Genomic DNA, 20,427 nt, shown 5'->3' on the forward strand with positions numbered 1-20,427 from the left:
CCCAACGAATAGATATGGAGAAATATTGCTTATGCATTCCAGGTACTTCAAATCCCGTTTGGAGACATGATTATCGCAGAATCATGGAACAGTTTGGGCTGGAAGGGACCTTAAAGCCCATCTCATTCCACCCCCTGCCATGGGCAAGGACACCTTCCACCAGCCCAGGCTGCTCCAAGCCCCATCCGTCAGATTTACTGCAGAACGTGCACTAAATACAACCTGTTTATGAGAAGTGAACTCTGACAGGAAGCAGGTGACTGACAAGAAGGCAGTAATTTCACACTGAATAAGTGATTCATTTGCTCTTTAGAGAGAGAGAGGCTTCTCCAGACAGAGCCTCTGGGCACCAAACTCATCCCCTTCCGTGACTGCAGGAAGTTGTGGTTTGAAGCTTCGAGCGTAAGAACCAACTCCCTGCACTGCAAGAACTTTAAAATAAGACACATACACACAGAATTCAGGGATACTGGATTCTAGGAGAAGGGGTACTGCTTGCTCTGCGTAGTTGCTCACAGATGTTTGTTGTCCATAAGTAACTATCCTGTATACAGAATTCCAACGGGGAAAAAAAAAAAAAAGAGAAGAAGAAAACAGACTGTAGTAAAAGGTAGTTGTTTTTAATTGACTGATGTGGCAGACAGCAGACAATTCACAGATTTAATTTCTTAGTCTGCCTCAAATAGTGGATAATGAGATTGTTTACAGAAAAATACCTAAGGACATTTTTGTGGTGCTGGTAGGGGATGTATTGGGAGCAGGAACAGGGTAATTGTGCTCACTCCAGGAGAGCTCAGCTGAGGGTGCATGGAAACAGCAGAAATCATTGACAGCAACTCTGGACAAGAAGGCACTTTTAATTCATTCCCATGAGAGGTCCATTCCAAGTCCAAATGGTCCCCAGTTCAAGTCACCCCCTAATTAGAGTATGTTGCAAAACTTCTAAAGCAAGATCTCATTAAAGCATATACAGTCCGATGTTCTTGCAAGCATGACAGCTACCAATTCAAAATAGATAATTTTGCAATGGAAAAAAAAAAGAGTAAGATTTGTTAATCTTGAGTCTCTAGAAATACCCAGGTCTGGAACACCAGTAAATAAGAAATATCTCAGCATTCAAAGGAAGCAGGTGAGCTGACAAAGCCGAGAAGCTCTTCACTGAGATTCACTAGAAAGTTGAAGCTGGTTCATTAACTCATTATCACTCACTATCTCTGGCAATACCCAGAAATACTTATTATGGACTGAAACACATTGTAGTAGTGAAAAAAGCACATCCCTCAAGAAATGGATCAATGGATCAATCCAACTCATGACAACTCTTTAGTCATTTAGTTGAGGGAGAGGATTGTCCCACTCTGCTCTGACCTGGGGCGGCCTCACCTCCAGTCCTGGGGGCTGTTTGGGGTCACAGTGTCAGAGGGATCTGAAGCTGTTGGAGAGTGTCCAAAGGAGGGACACGGAGCTGGGGAAGGGTCTGGAGGGGAAGGGTCTGAGGAGCAGCTGAGGGCACTCGGCTGGTTCAGCTGGAGCAGAGGAGACTGAGGGGAGACTCCTCGGGGGCTGCAGCTCCTGCCGAGGGGAGGTGGAGGGGCAGGGACCGAGCTCTGCTCTGGGAGCAGGGACAGGACCCAGGGAAGGGCTGGAGCTGTGCCAGGGGGGTTGGGATGGATCTCAGGGAAAGGTTCTTCCCCCACAGGGTGCTGGGGCACTGCCCAGGCTCCCCAGGGCAGGGGGCACGGCCCCAAGGCTGCCAGAGCTCCAGGAGGGCTTGGACAACGCTCTGAGGGACAGAGTGGGATTGTTGGGGTGTCTGTGCAGGGCAGGGGTTGGACTGGATGGACCTTGTGGGTCCCTTCCAGCTCAGGATATTCTGGGATTTTGTGACGCAGGTACCCTGACAGTTGACAAAGAGCCGCTGCAGTGGCAGAGCAAACCAAAAGCCCGGGCAGCCTGACTGGCTGTTGGCCACCAGCCAGAGAACATCAGAGTCATCAAGAAAACCCCTGTTCCTCCTCCGCGGTCCGAGAGCCACGGGCACCTCCGCAGGTCCCTCGCTCCGGCCATTGCCCTCCGCTGTCTACAGAGGGAGTCGAGAGCAGCTGACACGGGAGCCAAAGGGAACCGCAGCGAAGTGAAGCCCACGCGGAGGAGAAGGTCATGCACTGGTGATTAAGCAATTGTGTGAAGTCCTTCGCAAAGGTACTACCCGGCAATAAGCACCTTTGGGTCTGTCCAGAGCGATATCCTGTCTCCAGTGGTGCCCATAAGCAAACGCTCAGGAAAGAGGCAGGATGGAATACCCCCTGCAAGTCCCTCTGCTTCAACTCTCAGCCCCCAGAATAACCCCAGCCTGTCACAATTTGTCCTTTGGTGATGCTCAAAACATCTCCCAAGTACTTGCTCAGCCGGCTTTTATCTCCCCTTTAGCTTTCTGCAGCCATAAAATCCTCGAGCACTTCCCTTGGGTGCAGAGCCCATTCCCAGGATCCTCCTCTGTGTGCCCACAGCTCCTCACAGCCTCACTGCCAACCCCAGCCCGAGCAGTGCTGGAAGTGACAGGGAACAGTCAGTTCCTATCCAGCGGCTTTGTGCCACTTCAGATCCTGTAAACATCCAGGATCTGCTTTACATCATCTCTCCAGGCTGAAGAATCCCAGCCTGCTCAGCAGTTCTTGCCACAGTAGCTCTGCTCTCAATCATCTGTCACCAGCCTCAGGCCCTCCCCAAGTCCTGTGTACCCTCTCCAAGAACCACGGAATTGCTGAGGGTGGAAAAGACCTTTAAGATCACCGAGTCCAGCATCACCACCATGTTCCCCACTAACCCCTGTCCCCAAGGGCCACATCCACACACTGTTTGAACACTTCCAGGGACAGTGACTCCACCACCATCCTGGGCAGCTTTTACATCCCTTTCTGTGAAGAAATGTCTCAAAGACAAGAGCAACAGATCTGCACGGCACCCGTGTCCTGAGCACAGGCAAATCACCATCGTTAGACAAAAGAGCAGCATAATGTTCTCTGTCCTCTATATTTGTTCTTAATGTCTAAGATTTTATAAGCCACTGCTCTGCAACATCTCAAACTCCAATATTTTGCTCCTGCGTGGTGAGGGCCAGCACAGCTGCTTATCTTCACAGTGCCATTTGTTTCCACGGTTATTTGACTGTAGAGGTGAAGTTAATGGCAACAAAGCTACTTTTTCCAGCTTCAGCGTCTATGAAATGGAAAGTCACTGGCAAAAGGTTACATTTAAACCAAAAAGTTTTAAAATTAGAAGCTATTATGACTTTAATAATTCCAAGCATTAGTTTCTCATCAGTGAGAGGAGCCTTGAAGACAGAAACAAGAATCATCACACCTTGTAAAGAGACTTCAAAAGGTAACAAAGTATTTGCACATTCAAAAATCCATAATCTCAGAAGCACTGTGCCATAAGTGTTTAAACCCTGACAACTTGACATCCTCCCCAGAAACAGGATTCTCTCATTTGAAAAAAAAAAAAAAAAGGTAGATCTACACTGTGGGTTTGACTTCATTTTATTATCAGACTTAGTTCTTCAAATAAACCAAACCAACCAAACCTTGAAGTGCAGGCATCCTCTAGAGAGCAAGGGAACACCTTCAAAAATTAAGTAATGCAGAGGTGAAGCTCTTGTCACTTTGATAAAACAGAAACTATTTAATCCCATTGGCTTTTACACAGCACTGTTTTTAAAAGCTGTTTTAGAGCTTTTTCTTAGAGACAGGGAAGCAGCAAACATAAAAACACCGAGTGCATGAGCTCAACCCATAAAGTTGATTGCTGTCAGGTAGATCCTGAAGCATTGTGATTTCACAGGATACTGACCTTCTTCAGGAGCTCACTGCTCACCTGGTTCAAAGTGCATTGAGCCTTTTCCCACACCACATTGTATGGGCAGTAACAGCCACTGCACTGATGGGGCAAATCAAACATTTTTAGGTATGGTCAGTCATGCCCTTCTCCACAGGTTGTGGGTAACTTTTTGTTGATGTAAGTGAAGTTTGTGAAGATTGGGCCATGAATGTATATTTTAATGATGAGATTTAACAAAGACTCTCTTAGAATTTTGAAATACTTCTTTGAAGTATGAAGACACCCAAAGTCTGAGAACACAGTGGTTCTGTGGTGCTTTATGGTTCCACAGTGGTGATAAGAGACACTTCAGGCTTGTTCAAGTGTCATAAATGTTCAACTCAACTAATTACATCACAAACCACAGGGGATTCCATAGGCATCATGGTGCTCATATTGCCACATTTTCTGTGTCTCAGACCATGAAGAATACACAAACCTCTGGCAGTGAAAGGGAACCATTCATGTCACATGTATTAAAGCCACAGAGCAGTGTAATTGTTGTCCATCCCCCCCATCTCAGAGCCAAGGCTGGCAGCAGTATTGATGGACTGCCCGTGCTCCTGTGTGGAAACTCAATTTGTGGCTTCACAAGGCAGTTACATCACTGTGAGCGTTTAATCCATATAGGAACAAGTCAGAAAGTCTATTTTCATGTGTTTGGTTTTGTGTCAATAAACCATAGACTCACAGACTGGATTGGGCTGGAAGGGACATTAAAACCCACCCAGTTCCACACCCTGCCATGGGCAGGGACACCTTCCACTAGCCCAGGTTGTCCAAGCCCCATCCAATCTCTTGGACACTTCCAGGGATGGGGCAGCCACAGCTGCTCTGGGCAACCTGTGCCAGGGCCTCCCCACCCTCACAGCCAACAATTCCTTCCCAATATCCCATCTCATCCCATCTCTGGCAGTGGGAAGCCATTCCCCCTTGTCCTGTCCCTCCATCCCTTGTCCCAAGTCCCTCTCCAGCTCTCCTGGAGCCCCTTTAGGCACTGAATGGGACTCCAAGGTCTCCCTGGAGTCTTCTCCAGGTGAACCCCCCCAGCTCTCCCAGCCTGGCTCCAGAGCAGAGGGGCTCCAGCCCTTGGAGCATCTCTGTGGCCTCCTCTGGACTCTCTCCAGCAGCTCCATGTCTTTCTTGTGCTGTTGTTCCCCAGGGCTGGAGGCAGCTCTGCAGGGGGGTCTCACCTGAGGGGGCAGAGGGGCAGAATCCCCTCTCCCCTGCTGCCCACACTGTGGGACCAGCCCAGGGCACAGGGGGTTTCTGAGTGCCAGGACATGTGGCCAGGCAGGTCAAGCCTCATCCTCTGACATCCCCAAGTCCTTCTCCCCAGGGCTGCTCTCAATCCATTCTCTGCCTAGGCTGTGTTTGTGCTTGGAATATTTGATCTCAAGACTAACAAGCCGTTTTCAAACAACATTCTTAAAGCACACACCAGGCTTTTCCTACCTCACTCTACTAGTTCATACGTGGACATCTGAGTGGTAGGTTCTGCCAAACATTCCAAAATTCAGAAAAAACGTGTGCTTTCCCAAAGCCTTTAGGGAAACAAAAAAAGTAAGTCGATCAGTGTGTTTAACAAGCATTTTACTACTGCTTAACAACATCCTGGAACTTCCAGGCCTGGAAGATGATGAGAGTGTTAAAGGAACCACAGGTCTGGGACTGTGTCACAGGAAACCTGGGGCTGAGCCAGTGAGATGTGCTTCAGGATTGGAGATCATAAAAATCATTATCAAAAAATCTACATTTTAATTGCAATAGAAAATTAACAGCTCACTGGACAGACAGAACTATGCTACAAATTCATTCACATCCAGAATAAAACCACACACAACCACAAGCTTCATGAATTATGAGCTTGGAATAACGATGACTCCTGGCAACCAGGAAAGCTTCTGGCTTGCTTTCCTTACATTTTGTTGTTTGTCTGTTGAAATCTTTTACCCACTGCTAAATTTTAAAGGAGATGATTTTAGAAACTAGGCTAATAGATAGTGACTGCTGCACAACAAACACTGTGGGGGAACACATACAGAGGCCATTAATACATAAAGGAAAAGGGAAGTCAAAGAAAGAGTAAGGGAAAAATCAGCTTCAATAACAGGTTACAATAACTGCACATTTAAATTGAGCTAAAACTTTTCCACATCCGTCCGCAAATGATTAAGTGTGGCTGGTTTAATTAGAGCAGCTCAGCGCAGAGAAACCTGAACCAACATGTTCCACAGCCAACATGCTGCTGGCAGCAGCGACTTGTGCTGCCTCAGAGCTCAGAATGGCGTGTTCTGCATCAGCCTGAGAAAATCCAGAGAAGTTCTCTTACAGATCACTGGAAATATAAATGGGGGTGATCTTTCTGCAGTGCAAGGAGAGACAGACATGCCCTACGTGATATAATTCACCTCACAAGTGAAATGACAGCATAGACAGAACGAAAACAGCAGCTACAGGTAACCACAGGTAAGGTGACTCCCGTGGGAGTGGGAAGGGCGAGTCCATCCTTCTGCAAACAGCCAGGAGAAGGGGATACCAAAGAAGACTAATTGCTCTAGACAGGTGGACATTACTCCTCCTGTGGGGAGAAAATGACCCTTGGAACAAAGACAAAAGCACCAAGGATGGGGTAAAAGGAAGAGTAAGGAGAGCAAGCACAAGGGAACACCAAGGAAAGGAAAACCAGACTTATCCAGAAGGATGCTGACAGTGGAGAAATACAGAGAGCCCTACAGCTGGGTGATGAGGACACAAACCCAAAGATGAGGGATTGAGAAGTGTCTGTAAGCAAAGCCTTGGGACAGCACTGGGGCATGTGTTGAGAGAGGTGGGGACAAGCCAGAGGATAACGGAGTCCAGAGGCTGAGAGCCTGAAGAGAACAAGTCACAGGTGGGTGAAGGTGGTCTCTTAATGGTGAAGAGAAATCTGAGAGCAACATGAGAACCTGAAGGAGGGAAAGACATCCAACACTGATGGGGCAGGGAGGGATGGCTGTAGGGGCCAGGGAACATTTCTACTGATCATAGACCCATGGAATGGTTTGGGTTGAAAGGGACCTTAAAGGCCATCTTGTTACACCCTCTGCCATGGGCAGGGACACCTTCCACTAGCCCAGGTTGATCTAAGCCCCCTCCAACCTGGCCTTGAACACTTCCAGGGATCCAGGGGCAGCCACAGCTGCTCTGGGCAACCTGGGACAGCCCCTCCCCACCCTCACAGCCAAGAATTTCTTTCTAATGTCCCAATCCAGTCCTACTCTCTGTCAGTTGGAAGCCATTTCCCCTTGTCCTGTCCCTCTATCCCTTGTCCCAAGTCCCTCTCCAGCTCTCCTGGAGCCCCTTTAGGCACTGGAAGGGGCTCTCAGGTCTCCCTGGAGCCTTCTCTTCTCCAGGTGAACACCCCCGGCTCTCTCATACTCAACAAGGACGGGAAATCAGGTCAGTGGCAGCTGCCTAGGACGGTCCAGCACCGCAGTACCTCCATGCCCGGGGTCAGAGGCGCGGGCGGGACGGCGGAGCCGAGTGGGCAATACCCAGAATATCCCGTAAAAGCCCCAGTTAGCGCTGTCGCTGCCGCCATTTCACCCTGAGGGCGCGGGGGCGTGGCCGGGGGGGCGGAGCCATGGCCGGTCCCGCCCCCCCCGGCTCCGCCGCTCGCGGCCGCCATTTCACACCCGCCCGGGGGCAGCGGGCGATGGGGTGGCTGTGGGGTCGGATCGCTCGGCGTGAGGGGACAGCGGGAGCGGCGTCACCGGGAATGAGCGGGGCTGCTCGCCGGGGCCTCGCAGAGCTGGCCGGGGCTGCGGAGTCGGCACTGCCCTGTGCGAGTGTGCCCAGGGGCGGCCGCTCACGGCTATGGACCGGGAGAGCGCTGCGGCGGCTCCTGGAGCCTCCCTGGAGCCTCCTGTCCTCTGTTCGGGGCCTGCGCCGTTAGGAAGCTCAGCATCCATCCATCCATTCCTTCCCATCTCGTCCCTCCTGTAACCTGGAGTTCCTAACAGGGCGCTTGGCTGGTTCAGCTGGAGCAGAGGAGACTGAGGGGAGACTCCTCGGGGGCTGCAGCTCCTGCCGAGGGGAGGCGGAGGGGCAGGGACTGAGCTCTGCTCTGGGACCAGGGACAGGATCCAGGGAAGGGCTGGAGCTGTGCCAGGGGGGTTGGGATGGATCTCAGGGAAAGGTTCTTCCCCCACAGGGTGCTGGGGCACTGCCCAGGCTCCCCAGGGCAGTGGGCACGGCCCCAAGGCTGCCAGAGCTCCAGGAGGGTTTGGACAACGCTCTGAGGGACAGGGTGGGATTGTTGGGGTGTCTGTGCAGGACAGGGGTTGGACTGGATGATCCTTGTGGGTCCCTTCCAGCTCAGGACATTGTGATTTTATAATTCCATGTTTATTCACAGACAGGTACAACTGTTTATCGCCGTGGCAGCCACTTCAGTCAGTCACTTTTTCCTGCTGAATTCCCTGCCATGTCAGAACGATGCTCACTGAGGGCTCCCAGCATTACCCTTTTTGCACTGAGCTTTTTTCATGTTTCAGCATACCCCAAGAAATGGCACGACCGAACATACCTGCGGAGAGAGAGCCTGGTGGCATTTTTTTTGCATCATCTTGAAGCGATTTCAGATGTGACATCACGTCACAGATGTGGCTTCAGATGTGGCTTCACGTTACTGAGATTCCACGTTATCACTAGAACTTACGGCTGATGTTTTCATATTGAACTGAAACATTGTAACAGACCATGAATATATGTTAGCAAAATAAGGTCATTCCTTTAACAATACCTTCTAATTTGTCATTACAGCTTAAATAAGTGTTATGATGAGAAATGAAATTCTGAGATTGCAAGTGTGCTGTTAGAAGATAAAGGCAGCAGTGCTCTGTGCAGTGTTGTCTTGAGCCCGTGGCCTCAAGTTTTGGAGCTTTGAGACCCATCTGATGTCCAAGAATGGTATTGCTAATTAAAACCTGGATGATACAAGGGAAACACCAAATTTGCAGTAACAAAAAGTTGCCAGTGATGTGAATGACAATATTGTGATATTGGGCCTGGCAGGATGAGCAAATAACAGATGCAGAAATGTCTTTAATGTTTTATGAGGCCTTGAAGGATATTTCCAGACCTGTCAGGCTTGGAGTTTCCATGTGAGGATTCCCCATCTGGCACTGAGAGCTATGATAGAGAGGAAAAGAAAATGGCAATGTTTTTAATATGACTCTTAATCATTAACATCCTCAGCAGGGTCTTCATGATGCAGGATCTCTGTCACACTGTGCCCTTTGGATGTGGCAGAGGCTGGGCTGTTCCTGGACACCATGTGTGGAAGATCAGGATGGTCCAGTATAATGGACCCACTTGAAGGGGGTTCTGGAACAAATTTCTGGGCAGAAAAACCAGAAACCGTCAGTGCAGCCATGTTGGGAATTTACTACACAAGGTCTTGCCAGAGGCCATGTCAGGATAGGCAGAGAAAAGATATTTGCATTTTCATTGTGTGATTTCCCACGTGTTTCAGTGTAATTACGAGGTACAGAATATTTCCATACACATGTGCAGGGAAATGCCAAAGAACACATAGTGCTGTTCTGCTGCTCTATTGCAAGTTCCCATTCTTCAGGTGAGAGTACACAGTTCTAGGCTAGAGAAAATAGGCAGAGAAGGAGAAATTTGATTTTCAGGTATGTTACTCAACTAAGTCAAACTCAAATCATGAGTTGCCTATGAATGAAAAGAGACATGACATACTGTAATGCAGCAATATTCTGTTTTTTTTTCCCACACAGTTGCGTACCTTGATATAGGATTTACAGACCCGAAGCTTCATGTCACACACCAAGGGTGCTGCTCTGTACTGCAGAGCCGTTACTCTGGTAATGACAAAAAGACATTTGTTTCCTGCAGAATAGTGAGGTTTTACATTCACGGATAAGTCCTGTGCAGTGCCAAAGGTGCAGACACAAAGGAATGCCCTTGCCTACAAAAAGTAGCAACGGAAGAGGGAAAACTCTCGGGCAGCCGGTTCCTTGCAGGTCGCTGCAGGATTTCTCAGAGCACAGGGAAGTGCTGGCCACCCGTTTCTTTGGCAGATCAGTCGCATCTCATTTACACAGGAACCATTTAATCTCTGAACCAGTCACGGCATTCCCGTGGGTTGTTGCTCCGGCTGGCGCTGGCCCCGGGCACGGGAAGGCTCCGGGTACCGGCAGCGCTGGGCACAGCGCTGTGTTCCACCGTCCACCCAAACCCGGTTTCAGACACCGGGCACCGCTCTGTCCGTCTCCAGGAGCCCTGCCTGGCGCTCCGCAGCCACGTTCTCCTCGGGGCTCCTTCCCACGGCGCCCGCGGGACCCGCGGCCGGGGCGCACCGGCCCTTCCCGAGGCCCCGAGCCGGCCCGGGGGGATCGCTCTGGTCCTGCCGCCAGCCCCCTCCAGCCCGCGCTGCCGCCTCTGCGGGGGCTGCCCCGGGCCCGCACCGCCCTCGCTCTCCGGCCCCGCCATCGCCCCCGGCCCGGCCCCGCTCCCCCCGCCCCCCGGACCGCGCTGCAGGCCCCGCCCCCGGCCGCCCTTTGATCGGCGTGCGGCGGGGCCAATGGCGCGCGGGGCACGTGCACGCGGCGGCCAATGGGTGTCGGCGGGCGGCGCGGGGGCGGGGCCGCGGCGCTGGAGCGGCTCGTTGTGCGCTGCGGACCGATCGCCTCCCGCTCCCGGGCCCGGCCGCCGCCGCCGCAGGTGAGGCCGCGCGCGGGGCCGCGGGGGCCGCGCCCGCCCCGCCCCACCCCGGCGGTGCCCGCGGGGCCGGCGGGGGCGGGCGGCGGGGCCCGCGGCTGCCGGGGCCGAGGCCTGGGCCTGGCGGGGCGGCCCGGGCCTGTGGGGGGAGGGGCCGCGGGGCAGCGCGGGCCCGGGGCGGCGGGAGCGCGGCGGGAGCGCGGCCTGCGGGGGCCGCGGGGCCCGGATGGGACGCGGGCGGGGAGCGGGGCCCGAGGCCGCCGCGCTGGCGGCGGGAAGGCCGCGGGTCGCGGGGCCGCGATGCGCTGCGGGTCCGCGCCGTGTCTCGGGGCCTTTCTCAGTCCGGGTGATGGCCTCGTCTTGCGTGTTTATTTTTCTCGTGTCTGCGCCGGCACAGCTTTTAAATCTCCCACGTTGTCTGGGACTGGCGCGGCCTCGCTGAGCGGCGGTGGCCGAGGGTCGGTGCCCGCGCGGGCAGTGCCGGCCGGGGTCGGTGCTGTGCCGGGCGCTCGGCAGGGCAGGAGTCACGGCTGGAGTGGCACCCGCTGTTCTCGGTGCTCGTGGGGGCCGCTCGGAGCAGAGCGCTGGCTCTGTGTGTGGGGTGGGAGGGACAGCACGGTGCTGGGTTCCCCGCACCGGAGCACACGTGTGGGCCGGGGGAGGCCGGAGCTGCTGCCGTGCTCGGCACTGCCGGAGAGCCTGAGCTGGGCACGGGGGTGTGTCCGAGACCCGCTGCAGGTTTGCTGCGGGAGGATTTGCATTGGGATCCTGTGATCCACTTAATGAGACATCTGTGGAAAACAAAAGAGAAAAGAGATGGGGAACGGTAGAATTTCATTCCTTGTATTAATTACTGTTGTTGTTGGCGTTTGATCACTTTTTGAAATGCTCCGTATTTCTGTTCATTTTACTCCTTGAATGTGGCTGGTGACTGCTCATATTGCTCAGCTCTCACCTCTTTACCAGCTCCTGTTTCCCTGTATTCTTGTGTTAACCACTTTTCTTTCCAGAGCAGTGTGAACAGTTCTCTGACTTGTGTATCCCCCATTACAGCTGGGACAATCCATATGTTCCATAGGCTTTATTAAACTGTTAGGGTTGGTGGGATTTCTTGGATTCCTATTGACTCGTGGGTTATGTCAGTGTGTATGATGGATAAGAAAGTCAAGAGTCCTGATCCTGTAAGTCTGTGCAGCATGAGATGTTACCGCGAGTGCCTTGGTTTTTGTTCTGAAACAGAGTAGCTCTGTGTGTAGTGATCCTGATGCTCCTGGTGGGTTCCATGATTCAGAGCACTCAGGAGTCTGAGTTACAGCTGTGATTGCAGTGAGCTCTCCCCAGGCTTGACAGGAACGTCTTAAGCTGGTGTGATTGTTAAATGTGTTGTACAATGAGTTTATAGCCCTGCTGTGGGTGGTTCTGCAGGACCAGATGAACGTGGATACGCTGCTTTCCTAGGGGAGTTGTCTTGTGCAGTGCCACATTTGTGGGAACAGCAGCAGTAAGCACAGCCTGAATGGAAATGTGAGTGTTGTGTGTAGCATCTTACTCAATCATGTTTGTTGAACGTTGGTACTGAAATGTACTTAATGTGAAATGTGCTGTATGCTCTGAATTAAAGCACTTCATTTTCTTTCAGGTTCTTACGTGTTCTGTCACTTTTCTTTTCCTGGGAAAAGCCCTCCTTGTCTTGACCTGAGACATGCAGTTTTACTTTCAGAATCCATCTCTTTAAGCTGTTGTACCAGCCTACTTTCTTTCCTGGAGCTGTGGTCTCAGAGCCCTCTGAATTGATTACAGCCCAGTGTTATTGGCTGCCACACCGACTACACGTGAAGCCTGTGAGGCTGGTAGAGTTTTAGTTACAGAAAGCTCAAACTTGCTGTGTTTGCAGACTTCAAAAAGAAGTTTAGAGAAGCTGTTCTTTCTGCTCTTCCAAGTACTTTAGAAGTAGCCAGGAAGGCAGCTGCAGGAGAGCCCTGCCAATTTAAGTGTTTGGGGAGAGCGACAGAGTTCAGCAAATGAGAGGTGATAAATTTTGCCTTGTGCTGGAAACGATCAGGGCACTTCTCCTGTTTGATGTGCCATTCTGTGATCAGGCACCTGAAAGCTTCAAACCGCTGGCCTAAATGATCCATTTGATTATACAACCTCGTTATATGTAGGTGATGTATGCAAAAATAGATTTTAATCTTTTTCTGAGGGAATAGGGCGGCAAATAAACTGCGGAGAAGGCAGAGACATTCTTCATGTGCATGGGTTTGCTGCCTTTGGTTTTTTGTTTTGTTAGTTTTGTTTTTAATATTAGTAGCAGTGGCATGGTAAGTATGAAGGTACAATTTTCCTATCTCCCACTGCTTCCATGGTCTCCATGTAGGAGCACAGCAGCAAGTCCATGTGTCTCATGAGGCCCTCAGAGATGGGTTTGCAGCTACTGGAAATCCTACTACTACTTTTGTGCTGGTGAACAAGTTGGATGCTGTCTCTGCCTCCTGTTACTCACTTGTCATCAAAGTGAAAGTACCAGCTGCTAATCCAGGGATGGATCAATGTGTGGGGCAGCTGTTGTCTGGAATCTGCAAGTTCTTAGGTCCATTTCTTCTCACCTCCTGCAAGTACCCTGTCCCTAGGAAAGGAGTCATTCCCTCACAGCACAGTTTTTTGTCTCCAAAAAATGTCTTTTCTGCAGGTGAAAAAATTGCCATGGGCAATTTCTGGACAATCTCACTGTTTAGAGAAAGGGAGATAATAACTTTTTTTTTTTTTTTTAAATCTGTCTGTCATAAACCTGTCCTTTTTAAATACCAGTGCAGAAGGTGACATAGTCTTGGTTGCATGAAGTTGTCCAACTGTCTCTTCCCTGTGTAAGAACTCTGTGATGCTAACTGGCAGCATCTTCAACCCAGGAACAAAAACTGTGGAATCACAGAATCCTGGAATGGTTTGAGTTGGAAGGGACCTTAAAGCCCACCCAGTTCCACCCCGCCATGGGCAGGGACACCTTCCACTAGCCCAGGTTGCTCCAAGCCCTGTCCAGCCTGGCCTTGGACACTTCCAGGGATGGGGCAGCCACAGCTGCTCTGGGCAACCTGTGCCAGGGCCTCCCCACCCTCACAGGGGAGAATTCCTTCCCAGTGTCCCATCTCACCCTGCCCTCTGGCAGTGGGAAGCCATTGCCCTGTCACTGCCCATATAAAAAGCCCCTCTCCCTCTTTTTTTTTAATGCTGCCCTCAAGGTATTGGGAGGCTGTAATGAGGTCACCCCAGAGCCTTCTCTCCTCCAGGTGAACCCCCCCAGCTCTCCCAGCCTGGCTCCAGAGCAGAGGAGCTCCAGCCTTTGGAGCATCTCTGTGGCCTCCTCTGGGCTCACTCCAGCAGCTCCATGTCTTTCTTGTGCTGAGCAAGGGGTTGTGCTGCTTGGAAGGTGTTGATGTGAAGCTCTGAGCAGCCTGGGAGCCTCCTCTCTCTCTCAGGGCTGACTGTTAACCTGGGAATGTTGGGGAAATCTCGGATCTGGCTGCAGATATTCAGTGTCTTAGCTGGAGGTTTCTGGTTGCCCTTGTTCGTGTGGATCGAGCTGAGAGGCTGTTGGGGGCCCTGATCCCCCCCTGTGCTGGACCAGCAGTGGATGGTAATTATGGCCAGCCTGTATCTGATTTCTGACAGCATCCTAATGATGATTAATTTTGTTCCTAGGAATTGGGTATAGTTCATCAGACTGGTGAAATGAGGTCATTCCTCTGAAGAATGCAGCTTATTTTTTGGCCTCAAACACTTGTATCTCTGAATGGCAATATAAGCATTGACAAAAACACCTTGATGGTGTTATTTTATGGACACGGATAGAAGCAACTAAGGAAAACATTTAAAACCTTTCTAGACAAATCTGATTGCTATAAAATATGTAAAACTACTTTGCTGAAATATTAGAATTATGGCAGTTGAGATTTGTCAGACTAAAAAGACATTTAAGACTAAGTTTATGCCCAGTGTTTATAAAACAACAACAAAAAAAGAGCTTAAAATATGATGTACTGGAAATCACTGATTTAGCATATGGAAGTAAAGTTTGTGAAAATGCAGTAGTAGATTTTAGGAATGGCCACTTCTGGTACAGAGATATTTGTATTGACAAAAATGTTGTGATCTTAGGTTTAGTCAAGCTAAGGAGAACAAGTGTAGTGTCCTCATTCCAGGTTTGCAAAGGGAAAAAGAATCAATGAGATGAGATCTGTTACCTCTGGAAAACCTGAATGGCTGGCAAACAGAAAGGGTTTGATTTGCAAACAGAACTGACACATTAGTGTGGATGGATCATATATGTGCAGCCTCTGTGGCTTAACACTCAGAGTTTCAGGGTAAAAGAATCTTCCCTTCTAAAGACAAACTGTTTTTCTGTAAAGTGACCTTCATTAGCACAGGTCAGGACTGAGTTGGTTTTGTTCTTGTGTGAGGAGTCGGGAGAGTTAAACTGCCAACTGAATCAAATTGAATATCGAATTTAAAGTTTTCCTGTTTGCTGATTTAAAATATTGTGGTTACAGGGCAGAGGAACCCAGATGAGTCAGAGAATAGTGACCTGACTGATGGCAGTGGGACAGTAAGAAGAACAATGGGGTAGCAGTAGTTTGTGGACAGGAATCTGTGACACCTCACTTTCTGCCTTTGAGTTTCCATGTGTCCCAAAGCAGCATGTTCACAGTTCAGGAAGATGGCTTTTTCAGTGGAACATAGGATTCATCCTCCTGAAACACTGAGTTGCCACTCAGCCTGAGCAAGGAAAGGTGAGCTCTCAGACATGGGCACACTACTTCATACCTAATTTAGTTTTATTCATAAGAAATACTTTAACCTTATCCTTGCCCTCACCAGTGTACAGTGAAATATTCTTTTGGAAGATTTAAACATGTTGCCCAGATCTGAGGTGAAGCTTTGAAGTGTGTGACCTGTACATGCTGGAATAACCTCCTGTGTTCAACTTCGTGTTATTTCCCCCCATGCAGTGTATAAATGTTGTTCTTGAATTAAAGAGACAATCTGGATTTTGTGATTTCCCCCTCCTCCCAATTGGCTTTTGCTGTTTGGTCAAGATTTGAAGGAATTTTGAAGGAGTTTGAAGGAATATTGCATGAATGCAGCGAGTCAAATGGCAACGGGGTTTGCACTGCACTGTCATTGCCCTGTGGTCTGTGTGGGTGTTGGAGAGGTCTGTGCTATGTGCTGAGCTACTGGGGACAGGAAAGGAGTTTGTGTAAAGAATAAAAGGAGTTTTCTTGGAGATTATGGGGAAAGGATCTGTGACATGTGAAGCAGAGACATCTGGGTTAAGAAATAGAGACAGATGTGTTCTGGCTGTGGAGCACTAGGAGACTTCCTTTTTCTTGGGAGGCATGTAGGCCCAGGGGGAGGTTTTCTGCTGGTGCAGCTTCTCAGGTGAAACCAATTCTGTTCCTTGCAGTGATTTCAGAGAAGAAAATGTTGGGTTTTTCCCCCCAGGATCTGTCCCTTCTCTGTCTTGATTAAACTCTTGCTTCTCTATCCTGTCCCGAGAGCTGGCTGCAAAGCAAGTTTTTGCATGGCAATACTGTGTTGGATCATTCTTGAAAACTTTTCCTGAAACAGTTTAAACTTGTGGAGGCTCTGGAGGCCCTTCAGGCCCTTCTGTGTGTGTGGCATTGGTTTTGGCACGTGTTCAAACCTGGACATCTCAGCAGCTCTGCAGCTGTCTTCTGCAGATATGTGGGTTGGTTTGGCACTTGCCTGGATGTTGTAGTGTCCTTTTTTGTTCTGTTTCAGGTGAGGTCTCCAAGAAAGTGCTCAACAGCTCCAGATTGAGAGCCAGAGCAGTGTCTAAGATAACCAAATTTGTTGTTTGCCTCTGAGTCAGCCATGGCTGCCAGGGGAGGCATGTCAACAAATATCTGTGTGCTGGAGAAACAGGAGGAGGGCTCTTCTTTGTATAGCCCTGAGGTTCTACTTGAAGCACCCCATCGAGATTCTCAAATACACAAGGCAGAGCTCAAGAACAGACCCATGAGACTGAAGTCTGAGTTCATAAAGCAGCTCATGGGCAGGACTCTCCAGCATCACTGGTTTCAGGGTCCCTGTTCATTCACCACTAACAACTGCAGCAAGGAGATTTCACCAGTTCAGGGGCTCTGTCAGGCACTGTCTCCTGAAGCCCTTCCTGCACAGGCTGTCCTGGGTGATGCTGCCTGGCACTTCAGTGCAGAGAAAGGCTGGTCTGGGATCAGTAACTGCGTCAGCAGCCTCGGCTCTGCTGGTTTAAGGACTGTGTTGTGCTCATTGTGGTCCATTCCCAGTGCTCCAGTGAAGGTGCCACAGTTTCCCATCTTAGGTTCTGCAGTAGCTGAAATGCTCACATCATCAACCACCCCACCCAGAGCACTCTGGGGCTCCCAACACAAGAAAGACATGGACCTGTTGGAGCAAGTCCAGAGGAGGCCCTGGAGATGCTCTGAGGGCTGGAGCCCCTCTACTCTGCAGCCAGGCTGGGGGAGCTGGGGGGGGTTCACCTGGAGAAGAGAAGGCTCCAGGGAGAGCTGAGAGCCCCTTGCAGGGCCTAAAAGGGCTCCAGGAGAGCTGGAGAGGGACTGGGGACAAGGGATGGAGGGACAGGACAAGGGGGAGTGGTGTTCCTGTCCATGGAAGAGGGTGAAACAAGATGACCTTTAGGGTCCTTTCCCACCCAAACCATTCTGGGATTCCATGAGCATCTGTTAAGGTATCTACATTCAAGTTTGTGATCCCAGAAGGGGTCTATGCCTTTGCAGTCCTGTGAACAAGGTGAAGACAGACAAAACCTCTTACCTGGTATCAAAGACAGTTCTCCTTGCCAGTGTTCCTGTTTCACATGATCTCCTCAAATCTGTACAGGTCTTCCTTCCTAGCAAACATCTTGCAGTGAAAGCATTGATAGCTCTGATTCCTAGAATTCTGTATGAAGATAGAGTATTGTTTGGAAAAGACTTTTGTTGGTCTGTTGCCAGAACCGTTAAACCTTCTGGGATCTGGTGTGCTCTTGTGAGAAGGTGATTGTCCTGGTCAGAGCATGACAGAACATTTCTGAAAATAATGCCATGGAGAATGTTTCAGTCCAGTCCTGGAAGTGCCAGCCTGGCTGTGGGTGCCTGAGCAGTGATTGGCATAGGTGGTAAAGTGTTGGGCTGTGGGGATTTGGGCACCTACACAGTGGAGGGAGGATTCAGGCACAGCACATGTGGTTCCTTTTCATTGCTCGATGCTCCCTTGGCATCACAGGTTCGAGGGCATCTTACCCATGGAAGAAAGTGGCTCTACCTTTTCAAAGAAACTTCTGCAAAGTTTGGTTATTTTAAAAAAAATTGGCATTTTGTGAACTGCAGTGCAACCAAAGGTAGTCTTAAAGTTTTGGGTTTTTGGGACATAGAATTGAAGACCTGTTTTGGGAAGGCTGCAAAGTACCAGGTGTACTGCAAAGTACCTTTTGTTACAGGCATCCTTCCCATCTTATACCCCCTTTTTGGAATTCTTTTCAGTGTTCAAAGGTTACAGTTCTTCAGGGGCTGTTTTTATTTTTGCTGGCATGAGAGCTGTTCACCTGTTGGGAACACACCTGATGCAGGTGGGCAGTGGCACTGTGAGCTGCAGGGTGTGCCTGGTGGGGGCTGTACTTGAGCTCTGGCAGACTTTGGGCTGTGAGCACCTGCCTGGAGAGCCTGTTCCAGAACCTTTTCCTAATATCCAACCTAAACCTCCCCTGACACATTGAGAAGACCCCATATTAAATATCAACCCCATATTAAATATCAAAGGGGGTGCCTTTGTCTGGGATCCCTCCCCAGGGGCACCAGCTCGAGCTGTTCTGTGTCCCTGCACCACAAAGGAACAGAGTCTGGGGCTGTGCTCTGGGAACCCAGGGGCTGAGCTGGTGAGGGGGACTGGTCTGACTGGAGGAGTGTGGGGTGTGTGGGGGTCATGTGGGGCTCCTATCAGATCACTGGAGCTGCTGCTGTGAAGGGGCTTCAGTCCCAGCAGTGACAGTCTGGGCTGGTGCCAGTGGGGCCCCCAGACTGGCATCAGGCTGGTCAGATGGGGGAGTTTCCTTAACACTCCATCACGGAGGAAGTGGTTTCCCATTAACTTCCAGGATGGTTGGACAGTGTTAATCTTGCAACAGATTGTGTAAGTGCCTGGTGAAAGTTTAGGAAGAAATAAACATCTTCTCTCTCCATGCTCTGCTCCTTTTCCTCTTCACTGTGCCTTTATCACTCCCTCATGCTTCATTCCTGGTATCCCCAGGGAATGTTTGCCAGGCCTCTATGCAAGGACTTCCTGTAATTTTTTCCACGTGTCTGAAGCAAAGCAGGTGGAAGTTTCCTTCCCACTCCTAATGCCTCTGAATCAGCACTGCCCTGGGCATGCCTTGTGTATCCCAGGAGGTGCAGACAGTGAGTACTGCAGGCAGTTGGGTTGGAGGCTGTGGGACAATGATGGAAAGTCAACAGCCCCTGCCAAACTCCTGTCAATTCTGCTTAATGCCAGATAAAAGTTTGGTAACTTGCCATCATGATGTGCTGGGACAGTTTCTGTGCTTGGTTTGTGACTGTGGTACCTCCTTTTTAGGCAGCAGATACACCTTGGGGTTTAAAAAAACCCCCAAAACCCCAAACTCTTTTCCTTGAGTTTCTGGTTTTGGAAATATATAGCAATTTCTTAATCTTGGCACCAGGAGGATTTCTATTATATGCTGGGTAAATTAGGTTACAGTGAAGGAAATTTGAACTTTTGTCTCGTAAAGATGGAAAAGTCTCAATGTTTCTTCTTTTTGTATCATACAACTTCCAGACTTATCAACATATTGGTGTCTTGTGCTAGTAGGGCTTGAATTTTGTAGAGGACAAAGGCAAGCAAAGTTGCCTTCCATTAAGATAATTTAAAAAATGTTGTGTGTATGTGGGTTTGTAGCTCAGGTACAGTGAACAGAGACAGTTCAGCTCGTTGAGTGTTGTTTAGCAGAACAGGAAACTTCTCTGAGATTGTGCTCAGCCAGTCCTGACAGAGCAGGGAGGGAAAGTGTATTTAATGATAGAATTTCACAGCACAACTGAGACAACTTGGAGGCTTAAAAATCATTGGATGGGGGGCATCTCTTCCCCTGATTTCAGCCTTGCTGTGCTCCCCCTGCTCTCTAGTCCTCTGGCATTAACTGGTGCTTATCTCACTGCAAGGGAAGCAGATTAAAATTGCTGACACAACAAAAAGGGCTTCCCTCCTGTGTGGTTTTCCACTGCTCTCACGGTACAGATTGGTTATCCTGTGGGCAGAGGGTGCTGGGGCAGGCTTGAGTTGACACTTCAAACAGAAATGGGGGGTAGAACCCGATCTGTGGGAGCAAGACCTCTCCTGCTCTGAGCTACCAGCTCTTAATGCTTTAACATGTATTAAAAAGGTAAAGATTCAGGTCAAATCTGTACTGTGTTAAATAAGTTTTCTCATGGTTTGTTCTATAATGATGTGCTCAGGGATTGCCAGTTAAAAAAATCTGACCTTTGCAAGAAGAGAGTATGAAATAAATGTCAGACAGGACTGAACAGCAGCTTCTGGTGAAGGGCCTGAAGTCCCTTCGTGCAGGGAATGTTCCCTTTGTAGGCTGAGGATTTCTACTTGCTGTTCCTGACTTCTGCCATTGTTCAGCTTGTGGTTGTCAGTAGTGATGCTGTCTGTGGAAGGGCTCATCCCTTAGATCTGATCTGCAGATCCTGTTGCAGGAACAGGGTTTAGATATCCTGATTTTGGCTATTTCAGAGTGGTCGAAGT

At 49.9% G+C, this 20,427-nt stretch overlaps 1 protein-coding gene and 1 long non-coding RNA gene across 5 annotated transcripts in view; one reads left to right on the forward strand and one right to left on the reverse strand.

Moving 5' to 3' along the window:
• Positions 1-1,848: 1,848 nt before the first annotated feature.
• LOC127481471 (uncharacterized) lies at positions 1,849-7,476 on the reverse strand. 2 transcript variants are annotated; one of them, XR_007908219.1, is made up of 3 exons: positions 7,361-7,476; positions 5,335-5,423; positions 1,849-3,219 (listed from the first exon to the last, which is right to left on the reverse strand). It is a non-coding gene; the product is annotated as an uncharacterized LOC127481471 (long non-coding RNA). The 2 variants fall into 2 exon arrangements; XR_007908220.1 differs by lacking the exon at positions 1,849-3,219 and adding an exon at positions 3,267-3,624.
• Positions 7,477-10,517: 3,041 nt separating this feature from the next.
• Positions 10,518-20,427, forward strand: part of ELAVL1 (ELAV like RNA binding protein 1) — a 40,567-nt gene continuing 30,657 nt past the window's right edge. For all 3 annotated transcript variants that reach the window (XM_051810722.1, XM_051810721.1, XM_051810723.1), the window contains exon 1: positions 10,518-10,611. The gene's annotated coding sequence lies outside the window, so the exon portion shown is untranslated. The remainder of the gene's footprint in view (positions 10,612-20,427) is intronic.

This window comes from Manacus candei, unplaced genomic scaffold (assembly GCF_025592945.1).
Source record: "Manacus candei isolate 608988 ecotype Guabito, Panama unplaced genomic scaffold, ASM2559294v1 h1tg000078l, whole genome shotgun sequence".
NCBI lineage: Eukaryota > Metazoa > Chordata > Aves > Passeriformes > Pipridae > Manacus > Manacus candei.